Raw genomic sequence first — 11,991 nt, forward strand, 5'->3', positions numbered from 1 at the left:
ATTAAAAAATCAAATCAAAAATTTTAAAAAATGTGACGATCCTAAAAAATGGTCAGCTTTTAAAAATTCAAGATTTGTTTTTTTTTTGTTTTTCTTTGAAAATTATTTTTATTAAAAAATCAAATCAACAAAACTAAAAAAAATTATTTGATCAAAAAAAATTTTCTTAAAATACAAGGATGCCAACTTTTTCAAAAAAAAAAAATAAATAAATAAATAAATAAATAAAAAAAAAATAAGTAAAAAAAAAATTGAGAATTATTTTATGAATATTTTACTTGTTCGAGGACCAACAGTCCGATAATTCATAGTTTTTCCAAATATATTTCTTATGAAAATTCAAAATTGTTTCCAAGATAAACAGGCCGACAATCTATTTTGAGTTTTTTTTTCTTTTCAGGGATCAATAGACATCCTGGTGTTTAAAATATTTTTTTCCAGGACCATCATAGATGTCTAACGAAAAATACTTAGATATATTCCAAAAATTCCAGAATGTCTGGTCTCTAAAAAATGTTATAAATTTTTTAAAGATTATTTTTTTTTTTTTTTGCTAATTGTACTATTGGTCAATGAACAATTATTTCCTACGTTCCTGGGTGCTGCTTGTCCTGATAAAATATTCTAGGAAAACATTAAAAATATTTTCAAAAATATGTGACTGTTTTAGGACCAATATGGAAATTTTCCAAAATTTCCAGAATGTGAAAAAAAAACTTTTAAAAATATTATATCAAGTTTTTTTTTCTTTATTTTTTGACAATAATTAAATTAAAAAATAATTGGGATTTTTTTAAAACCATTTAAAAAAACTTAAAATCAAAATTGATCCTAGAAGAAATATTTTTAAGCAAACAAGCGGTATGTCTGCTTAAAAATATTTCTTCTATGATCAAGATATTTTTCTTCTAGGAAAATATATTAAAAAAAATTATAAAAATATTTTCACGAATAGTTTTTGCTTTTGGACCAACTGTTCAATAATTTTGATTTTTTCAAAAAATATATTCCATGAAAATTCACAATAATTAAAAAAAAAGAATTAATCATCTGTTGGCCCTTAAACATTTATTTTCATAAAAAAGTTCAATTTTTGGTCTGTTGACTCTTGAAAAAATTTTGTTAAGCATACACATTTACTGGGCCCTTTCTGGTCCTTCAAACAATATTCTTTAAAAGATCCCCGATACTCGGACTAATGGTCTTTATAAAATTAATTTTTATACCCTCAGCCATATGGCTACAGAGGGTATATATAATTTGATACGGTCAAAAAGTGCCTAGTCGAAATAACGTTCTTAGACCCTAGGTCTTCTTGGACAAAATCCGTTTCAGAACATTTGGAGGCGATCTAGCGATGTCCGTTCGTCCGTCCGTCCGTCTGTCTGTCTGGCTGGCTGCTGGGCACAATAACTCTCGAAGGGAGTATCCGATTTGGTCCAATCCTGGTACATCATAATATTATTATCAAACTTAGATGGAGTTCGGATATGGGCAATATCTGTCCACTCCTTCCGGTACCTCCCCCACCAAAGGTCGAAATTTTCAAACTAAATATTTTACTGCACAGATAGAGAAAGGATCATTCGATTTTCCTCCAACTTTGCAAATTTCAATATTTGCATCAGAGCTAGGTTATGTGAGAAAATGGACAATATCGCTGCAGTCCATCAAGTACCTCTCCCACAAAAGATCAGAATTTTGAATAATTTTAGCTATTATAAAATTTGATGTATGTTTCCGATTGTCTTCAATTTACACCCATCATAATATTTTTATTATCGCAAGGTCTGATGAGAAGATGGGATATATCGGTCCACTCCTTGTGGTACCTCTCCCCCAAAAAGGGTCGAAATTTTGAATATCCTGAAGCTTACAAAACGCAAACTTAACGTCCGATTCCATTCCGACTTGGGACATATCAATATTTTTATTAACACAAGATAAGTTATAAAGTTGTCAGAGATCGGTCCATTTCTTCAGGTACCTCCCCCACAAAGGTCAACGTTTTGAAAAACCAAAACGATTATAACATCCGAAAAAAAAAATCGGTTCTCATTATAGTTGACACATCCCATTATTTTTACTAACACTAAAGGTGGATGGTATCGGACCACTCCTTCTGGTACCTTCCTCACCAAGGGTCGGAATTTGGAATAACCATGAAGCTTTTAAAATGCAAAATAAACATCTGATTCTCTTCAAATTTCACATATCACACATTATATTTACTTGCGCAAGATCTGCTGTCAAAGTGGGATATTTCGGTCCACTTTTTCTGGGATCCCTCCCCCACAAAGGGTCAACGTTTTTAATATCCATGAAGCTCATAAAACGCAAAATTTACATCAGATTTCATTCAGACTTGGCACATCTCAATATTTCCATCAACAGAAGATCTGTTAAAAAAAATATAGTAAAGATCGGACCATTTCCCCTACACAGGGCTCAAGATTTTGAAAAACAAAACGCTCAAAGAAAGCGAAATATGCATTTAACTCTTTTTAAACTTCACACACACACTAACATTTTTGCTAACACAAGACCTGTTGTGAAGATGATATATATCAGCCAACCCCTTCTGGTACCTCACTCACAAAGGTCACAATTTTCAAAACTTTTATTTGTTGCAAATTGCGAAACCACTCAGCGATTCTTTACAACTTCCTATATTTAAATCAACGTTTCTCAACCAGAATCTTGAGATGAATATTGAATTTATGATTTCCCATAAATTGAATACAAATGTTCGATTTTCTTAAAATGTTGGCCATACCGATATTTTTATCTGTATTAGATGGAATATGAAAATAGAATAATTCGGAAGACTATATCTGGTACCTCACGGACATGTTAACATTTTCTAAAAATTTTCTAAAAATTATCACATATCTCATGTAAAGTGAAGGAAGCTACCAATATAGTCCAAACCTGGCACGTCGCAATATTCATATCATATTTATGTAGGTCCGATACGAAATGGACAATATTGGTCCATTTTTTTCATAACCCATCCCAAAGAGGGTCAAGAGTTTTAATAATCATAACAGAAGTCAAAATATTTTTAAATAATCGAACATTGGCTGAGGGTATACATCTGTCGGTAAAACCGACTGATACTTTTTTTACTTGTTTTTATACCCTACTCCATTCTATGGAGGGTATATTAACTTTGTCATTACGTTTGTAACTCCTCGAAATACTCACCGGAATTGTTTCAAATTTGGCATTTAAAGTTCGTAATGGATACTATCCTACAGCTTATGACAGAAAATTGTCTTCGTATAGGCCCCATATATCAGTACCTCCCTATATTTGGTATTTTGACGATTTTAGGTACAATACTGACCCAAATCGTTTGAGATCTCGTATTTGAAGTTCGTAATGGATGCTACAGCCTGTGACAGAAAATTGTCTATCTCCGATATAGCTGTACCTCCTTATATAAGGTATTTTGATGATGCTACATTATTCACCGTTTATAATATGGCAATGACTTATAGCAAACAATGCCTATGTAGGCCCACGTCATATAGACCCCAATATAATGGCTATATTCGGTATTTTTAAAAATTTAACAGAATTTTTTAAGGATTTTATTTTTTGAAAATTTCCAAATTCGTTTCAAATGGTGGAGGCTATTCAAGGGAGGATGGAGGTTTCGGCCTGGGCGAACTTACTGCTTTTTAACTTGTTTTTTTTTTTTAATTTATGGATATATTTCTGTTGGTCCTTCAAAAAAATATTCTCTAAAATCTGGCTATAATTGGTCGTGTGGTCTTTTAAAAAAAAATATTTGAAATTTCGCGTTTATTGACCTTATTTCCCAAAAATTATTATTTCTAAAAAAAAAAAAAATAAAAATAAAAAATCCACGATTATTGATTTATGAAAAAATAACCTTTAAAATTCCAATCTCGTTTTCTGTGTACCCTGTGTGTTTAAAGGATTATAATTTTTTTAGCAATAATTACACATTCACATCCATAACGTTTTCAAATTATTTTACGAAAAGAGAACCACCTTTACTTTCAAAAAGTACGCATTCGTACCGTAGTCATTTGAAATGTTTGTTCAGAAAAAAGTGACATTTTTTCCAACGTTTTAGTTTTGCGCAAAATTACCAAAACGTACGTATTCGAAATGTTCGAAAGTGAAAAAATGATCTGCTTTGACTCTCTTTTTTTTTTTTTTTTGAAAGTGGGAACAGTATCTTGACAACTCATATTTCAAATTTCAGAATTCTAATTTAACCGTTATATTTTTTGATTTTTTTTTTCATATTGATTTATACGAAGTTTAAGGAAAATAGTCCTACTTCATATTTTCTTAGTGCCGGGTTTTAAGAGATTTTTTTTTCGATTTGGAAAAACAGTTTTAGGTTAAAAAAGGAATTGGAAAAGTTTCCAAATTACTTACAATTACTTATTTAATTAATTATTAATTAATTATCATTTAATTATTAATTAATTAATTATTAAAAAGATTTCCCAATTTTCTCATATTTTTTTTTTCAACATTGCAACTAAAATTAAATTATTTTTATTTATAAATATAAATCTATATACTAGTCTATATTTTTTTCTCATAGAGTTAAGACGACATATTATATTACAAAAAAAAAGAACAACAACGGAAACAAAACTATTGAAATAATTGTGATTATTTGTGATGCTACTACTAATTTGTTTATTGTTGTAATTTCACAAAACCAAAGTAAAAAAAAAATTAAATTATATAAAAATATACGAAAAATATTTACTAAAATATAAATGTCGTTAAATACATCAAAAACTATGTTTAATAATATTATAACAATTATTTTATAAAATATTAAAAAAAATGTAGTTATAGCAATTTGTTTTGATATTCCGTTTTCGAAGAAAGACTAAAAATATTTTATACTTTTAATAGATTAATTTTAAATAAATAATTTTACGAAAAAAAGAAAGTCTCATTAACACTGTAAATTATTATTGTTGTAAATATACATACATATATTATTTAATTAAAAAAAAAATATTAAATCAAATTATTATTAATTTGTTGAAAATAATGAATTCACGACGTATATTCAAACTCTATATTTATTGTTATTTATGCTCGATAAGCTCTATTAAATGTATACCAAGTCCATAACCTATGGGGTTTCTTGCTTCGTACGGACCAACCCAACTAGTTGACCAATCAAACAGCCTCTCTCGAAGGTGTAAAGAGGTGGTCCACAGCAGCTTAAATTTTCGTATAACTATTTTATAACGGAAGCATTTTTGTGTTTTCCAATACGAAAAATAGATTAAGACTTATATTTGTGTATATAATTGTAAAATAAGTAAATATATATATAAATTGCTAATGTATAACGAATTTGATTTAAGAAAAAAAAAAAAATATATATATATATATATTCTCTTTATTAAATGTTGAATGAATTTAAAAAAAAAATATGAATGTCTTTTTATTTTGGAAAATCAAATGGTGAGTGGAAAAATTTTGCAATTGTGGAGATTTTTCGAGAAGTGTCTAAAGAAACTATTTTAAAAGTTAAACAAGTTTAAAAACATCTAAGTTTGGCCGGGCCGAACTTTTAATATCCTCCACCATTGAACTTGAAAAATTACAAAAAAAAAATCTGAAAAATACCGTTATACCTTTATTCGGGGGCTATATGAAGGCGTGGACCTGCATTAGTAATTTTTTGTCACAGGCTGTAGAATCCATTAAGATCTTCAAATACTTAATTTGAAACAATTCCGGTGAATAATATCGCTAAAATCATAAAAAAACGAATAACTATTATTTGGGGGCTATACAAAGACGTAGATCTGCATACGAAGTTTTTATACGTAGGCTGTAGTACACATTACTAACTTCGAATACGAAATATGAAACAATTCGGTCGAATAATGTCGCTAAAATAATCAAAAAATATAGAATATCGGTAGGTACCGTTATAGTTGGGCTATACGAAGACGTGGACCTGCATAAGTAATTTTTTGTCACAGGCTGTAGTATCCATTAAGATCTTCAAATACCAAAATTGAAAAAAAAAAATTCGGCGAATAATATCGCTAAAATAATCAAAAAATATCGAATATCGGGAGGTACCGTTATAGGGGGGCTATACGAAAACGTGGACCTGCCTACTGGCAAAAAACACTTGTGAGGAAAATTTTAGACTTCTATTTCAATTCATTCGAAAGATAGCGTACAATTACAATAGACAGAAAGACACACAGACAAACGGACATCTCTAAATCGTTTTAGAATATTACGCTGATCCAGAATATATGTAAACTTTGTAGTAGGGTCTATCATGAATATTTCAAGGAGTTACAAACGGAATGACAAGGCTAATATTCCCTCCATAGAATGGTGGAGGATATAAAAAAGGGAGCGCAGATTTCATTTTCAATTGAAAAATTTAATTTTTTTCTTGGAAAATTTTCCAAGTCCCTGGGGACAAAATTCTTCATCAAAAACCAATCGTACCACTATTCTGGTATTTTTAGCGAACATATTTGCCTGGACAATGGTTTTATAATCATTTCAATTTAATTACTTTAAACCATCGAAGAAAAACCTACACAATAGCTATCTGGTTGGTGGGAAATTTCAAATGGCAGGGCTTTGACTTTCCTGGTCGAACACTTTCGAGGGCCCATTATATTATATTTTACTCTATACTTGGCATAATTTAAGATAGGTCTTCAAAATTGTACAAAATATGGATCATGTCGGTTCAAGTTTTGGTACAGCCCCCATATAGGGGTATACCCCGATTTCAGGTACTTCTTTGCAATTTAACCATATTTGCATACCCTCAGCTAGAGAGGGTATATATCATTTGATACGGCCAAAACGTGCCTCATCGAAATACCCTAGGTCTCTTTGAACCAAATCCGTTTAACGACATTTGGAGTCGATGTAGCGATGTCCGTCCGTCCACTCGTCTGCCCGGCAGACTGCTGCGCACGATAACACTCGATCCAAACTTGCCGCATCATAATATTTTTATATTTTTATATCGAGTTCGAGATGGGCAATATCGGTTCACTCCTTCCGGTACCTCCCCAACAAATGTCAATGTTTTCAAAGAAAATAATTTTTTGCACAGAAAGAGAAAGGATTATACGATTTTGCTCCAACTTTGCAAGACCTAACTTTTGAGTCAGTGCTACGTCAGGTGTGAAAAAGGACAACATCGGTCCACTCTCCCACAAAGGGTCCACATTTTGAATAATTACAACTCTTATAAAATGTATTGTAAGAATCCGATTGTCTTCAAATTTCATACATCTGAATATTTTTAATAACCCAAGCTCTGGTGCTAAGATGGAATACATCGGTGCACTCCTTCTGGTACCTCCCCACAAAAAGTCGAAATTTTTAACAAAAATTATTTTCTGCACAGTAAGAGAAATGGTAATCTTATTTAGCTTCAACTTTGCAAATCCTTATATTTTCATCAGTGCTAGGTCAGGTGCGAAAATGGACAATATCTTTCCACTCCATAAATAACCTCCCCCACAAAGGGTCTATATATTGAATAATTATAACTTTTATAAAATGTGATGTAAGTGCCCGATTGTCTTCAAATTTCACACATCCCAATAACTTTATTAGCCCAAGGACTGGTCTTAAGATGGAATATATCGGTCAACTTCTTCTGGTACCTCCCCCACAAAAGGTCGAAATTTTGAATATCCATTAAGCTCATAAAACGCGAAATTCCGTCCATCCGATTCCATTTAGACTAGACACGCCTGAATATTTCCATTCACGTAAGACCTGCTATGAAGATGGTAGAGATCGGACTATTTCTTCTGGTACCTCCCTCACAAAGGGTCAAAGTTTTGAATAACCAAAACGATAATATAATCCGAAATAAGCACCCATTTCTCTTCAAATTACATACATCACAGTATTCTTATTAACTCAAGGTCTCGTGTGAAGATGGGAAATATCGGTCCACTCCTTTTGGTACCTCCTCCGCAAAAGGTCGAATATCCATTAAGCTCATAAAATGCGAGAGTAACATCCGATTCCATGTAGACTTGGCACATCTGAATATTTTCATCAACACAAGATCTGAAAAACAAAACGCTCAAAGAAAGTGAAATAAACATCCAACTTTCTTCAAATTTCACACATACAAACATGTTTGATAACACAAGATCTGTTGTGAAGATGCTATATATCTGCGAACCCTTTCTGGTACCTCACCAACAAAAGGTCACAATCCAATGCTTATATCTGTCATAACATGCGAAACAACTCAGCGATTATTTACAACTTGATATGCCTGAATAATATCTCTCAATCAGAAACCTGATATGAATATGGAATTTATGTTTTCGCAATCAATTGGATATAAATGCTCGATTTTCTTGTAATTTTGCCCTTACCAATATTTTTATCTGTATTAGATGATGTGTGAAAATGAAATACTTCGGTCGACTACAGCTGGTGCCTCACGCATATTTTAACATTTTTTGAAAATTATCACATACTTCATATATAAAGTGCAGGAAGTAACCAATATAGTCCAAACCTGGCACGTCGCAATATTTATATGATACTAGCTGGCCCGGTCCGCGTTGCCGGCCCGTAGTTTTTGTCTATTATGCATATTTGTCAAAGCATAATTATTCAAAGATATGAATGTTATAAATGTTCACGTACTGGTCGATTAGTTTTTAATTTTTAGTCAAATGAGCAGTAATTTGGAATTTACTGTACTTTGTACACCTCATAATTAAGGGCTAATTGATTTAAGAATATCCAAAGATAATTACTTTTTTAAACCCATTAGCACCTCAGATTGTGAGTCCTCATAAGTCCCCCTAAACATGTCGGTCTGTTTGTCCGTCAAAAGGTGGACTTGAGGGGATACTATTACATGGAGAAAATTCTAAAATTCGTAGATATGTTGAAATTTTTGTGTAAGATTTTCACCCCCAAATATACATTTTTAGCCAAATCCTTTGAAATATGGTAAAATGCGAAACACCGACCTACATTGAAAACTTTCTTCACCCCTTATAATTCAAGATGACAAATAGAGGCCAAATCGAAAATATAGCAGAACAACATAGCATATCAAACTGAAAAAAAAAAAAAATCACGTGATTTAAATAAGTAAAAATAGTTTTATCCACCTCATAATTGAGGTCAGACTAATTTCAGAATAGTTTTCACAATTTATTTCATATAGGTGTATATCCCAAATCTACGTTCCCAACCAATATTCTCTTGGGGGTTACAAATTCAATAGAATACAATTTTTTTTTTTTTTCTGACCACACATTATATGTGTAAGTGGACTTGGGAATACTCCAATGTGGGGACTTCACATGAATAAATTTCTATGTGGCAAGTACGATGGTTCCTTACCCCAGGGTAGCATAAATACAATTTTTTAGTGGTCAAGACCAATATGGGCACTACTCCGAAAATTTTACTACTACTACTACCCCCTTAGAAACAAAGATGCCAAATAAGGACCAAAAATAGAAGAAAGTGGCGAAGACTCCAAAAATGGCTTAAATCATACGATGGTTATTTATGATCGATATCATGACTTGCAAAAGTGATTTAAGGTGTCTTAAATGTTCAGGAAGAATTTTTGGAAGGATATAAATCCTTTTCTTACTAAAAGTCCCATTCGCTCTACTATTTTGCACCGTTTATATTTGGTATTTTACTGATTGTACTGCCAAAAATTTTTGCATTTTGAGCTCTCATTGGACGGATTATTGTCACATGAAAGAAGTAGGGCCACGCTTTGAAATAAGCCCCATTAGTCTTTTTCGGTCATTTTTGTTTGTTTAAATGTTTGCGCATCTTTCAGCTGAAGCACGATGTAGGCCCTGGAGTTGAAAGGTAGATGTCAGTTACCATCGTATTTCGCACTTATTTCATATTTTTGGTGAAAAATTGTATATAGTGAAAAATTATTCTTTATTTTGTTCCCAAAAAATCTACTGAATTCAATATGATATTACAAATTGAAAAAAAAAATTACAAAAGGAGAAAAACAATTTGAAAAAATCTTCAACTTGTTCGCTGATTCTTTACAGCAACTGTTTAAAGATCCTTAAAAAGTTTGTCAATAGCATTCACCTTTTATTTTAAAATTCAATTCAATTGGAAATTTTTTTTCGATATTTTCTCGTTTTGAGAATTGTTGCAATGAGGTCTCTTGTTTCGTGATTTTTTTAACGATTTTGAAAAAGTAATTATCTTTTAACTTTGGTGTGACCGCCTTAAATTATTCGGTACTACACTTCCATGTAACCCGCCATCAATTTCAGTTCTCAAGAAATCAAGTCAATTAAATAAATTGGTATTAATATTCGAATTCAAAAATAAAATATAAAAAACACTACAAATGTACATTAGAAAAAAGTAAGTCAAAATGGAAAAAATCATGCAAAAAAAAAAAAACATTACTATTGTACATTTCAAAAGTCAAAATGAAAATGTTAACATATCACATTTTTACGCGATTTTTTTGGATATTATCCTTTTCGGATAAGAGACAACCCCGAATTTGTATGAATCATTAAAATCAGTTCAGCGGTTCTTAAGTTATAAGCGCAGTAACTAACACAACTTTCATTTATATGTATAGAAGATGTATAGATAGATTAAAAAGTATGCGTGGTCAGTTCCTCAGCCCCCAAACAAATACTTAGGGTTGGAGGGAAGATCAACAGTATCTCCTGTAATATTTTTTTTTTTTTTTTTTTTTTTTTTTTTGGGAAATATAAGGATTTTAGATAAATCGAAATAGTGGGCGTAAAAGGAGGCGTGGTCAATATTTGTTTCTTTAAAAACCTAACTCGGGGTACGACAAACGTTTGTACAAAAAATTATGCAAATCGGTCCAGCCGTTTTCAACTGATTCCGTTACCAACAAACAACAATTGATTTTTATATATATAGATTTATTTTGGTGCGACACGATAGGGACAATATTGGGCCATTCCTTCCGAATCTACTCCATAGAGAGTCAACAATTTGAATAATTATAATAATTATATACTGATACTTTTTTACTTATTTTATGTATATTTTTGTTAGAAATGTTTTTAAAAGCTGTTGCAGAGTTTTTTGAAAACATTTTTTAAGAATCAATAATTTTGAAATTAGAACAGATTAGATTTAGTTGAAATATATTTGAGGATTTCGAAAGACTCTTTTTGGGGGTACACTCGGTTTTTTAAAAAATATTTTTAGAGGCGGTAATCAAAATAGCCTCAAAATTTTCGTGGATTTTTTTGTTTTAGTTTATTTTCAGAACAAAGGATATCATGAATTTTTTAAACTCAAGTCATTGTTTTTTAAGAATATGTTTTAGATTTTTGTCGTTGCTTTTTAGGAATGTTTGTAGATTAACATAAGCCGGGATTTCTAAATATGTTTTAAAAAATATGCATTTTTAGGGAATGAGACTAATTGATGGATTTTTAAGGATATGTTTGCAAAAGCTATTAAACATTTTTTTGATATCTTGGATTTTTCGAGACCTTAATCATGGATTTTTATGTTTCTTTTTTTTTAGAGAACTGAGTCAATGATATTTTTGGGCTTCAGCGGTGAATTTTTACGGATACGGATTTAGAGGCCTCAGTCATGGATTTATACGAATATGTTTGAGGCTTTAGTCGAGAATTTCAAGGATATTTTGGAATGATAAATAGTTAATTGTAAAGGATATTTTTTTTGGAGACAAGGTTTTGCATTTTTATTTGTGGATACTCTTATAAAAGATGCTTTAGTCGTGGATTTATAATAATATCCTTGGATGGTTTAATGACAAATATCATTAAATCATCCAAGGCAAAAAGTAAAGGTATTCTAGGAGACATTAGTCGTAGATTGATATGGATATTTTTGTGGAATATAAGTTGTGTTCTCTTAAAAATATTTTAGGAATCATAGGTAAAGGTCTTTAAGAATATTGTTAGAGGCTCCATTCCCAAT

Source organism: Musca domestica, unplaced genomic scaffold (assembly GCF_030504385.1).
Source record: "Musca domestica strain aabys unplaced genomic scaffold, Musca_domestica.polishedcontigs.V.1.1 15, whole genome shotgun sequence".
In the NCBI taxonomy this organism is placed as follows: Eukaryota; Metazoa; Arthropoda; class Insecta; order Diptera; family Muscidae; genus Musca; species Musca domestica.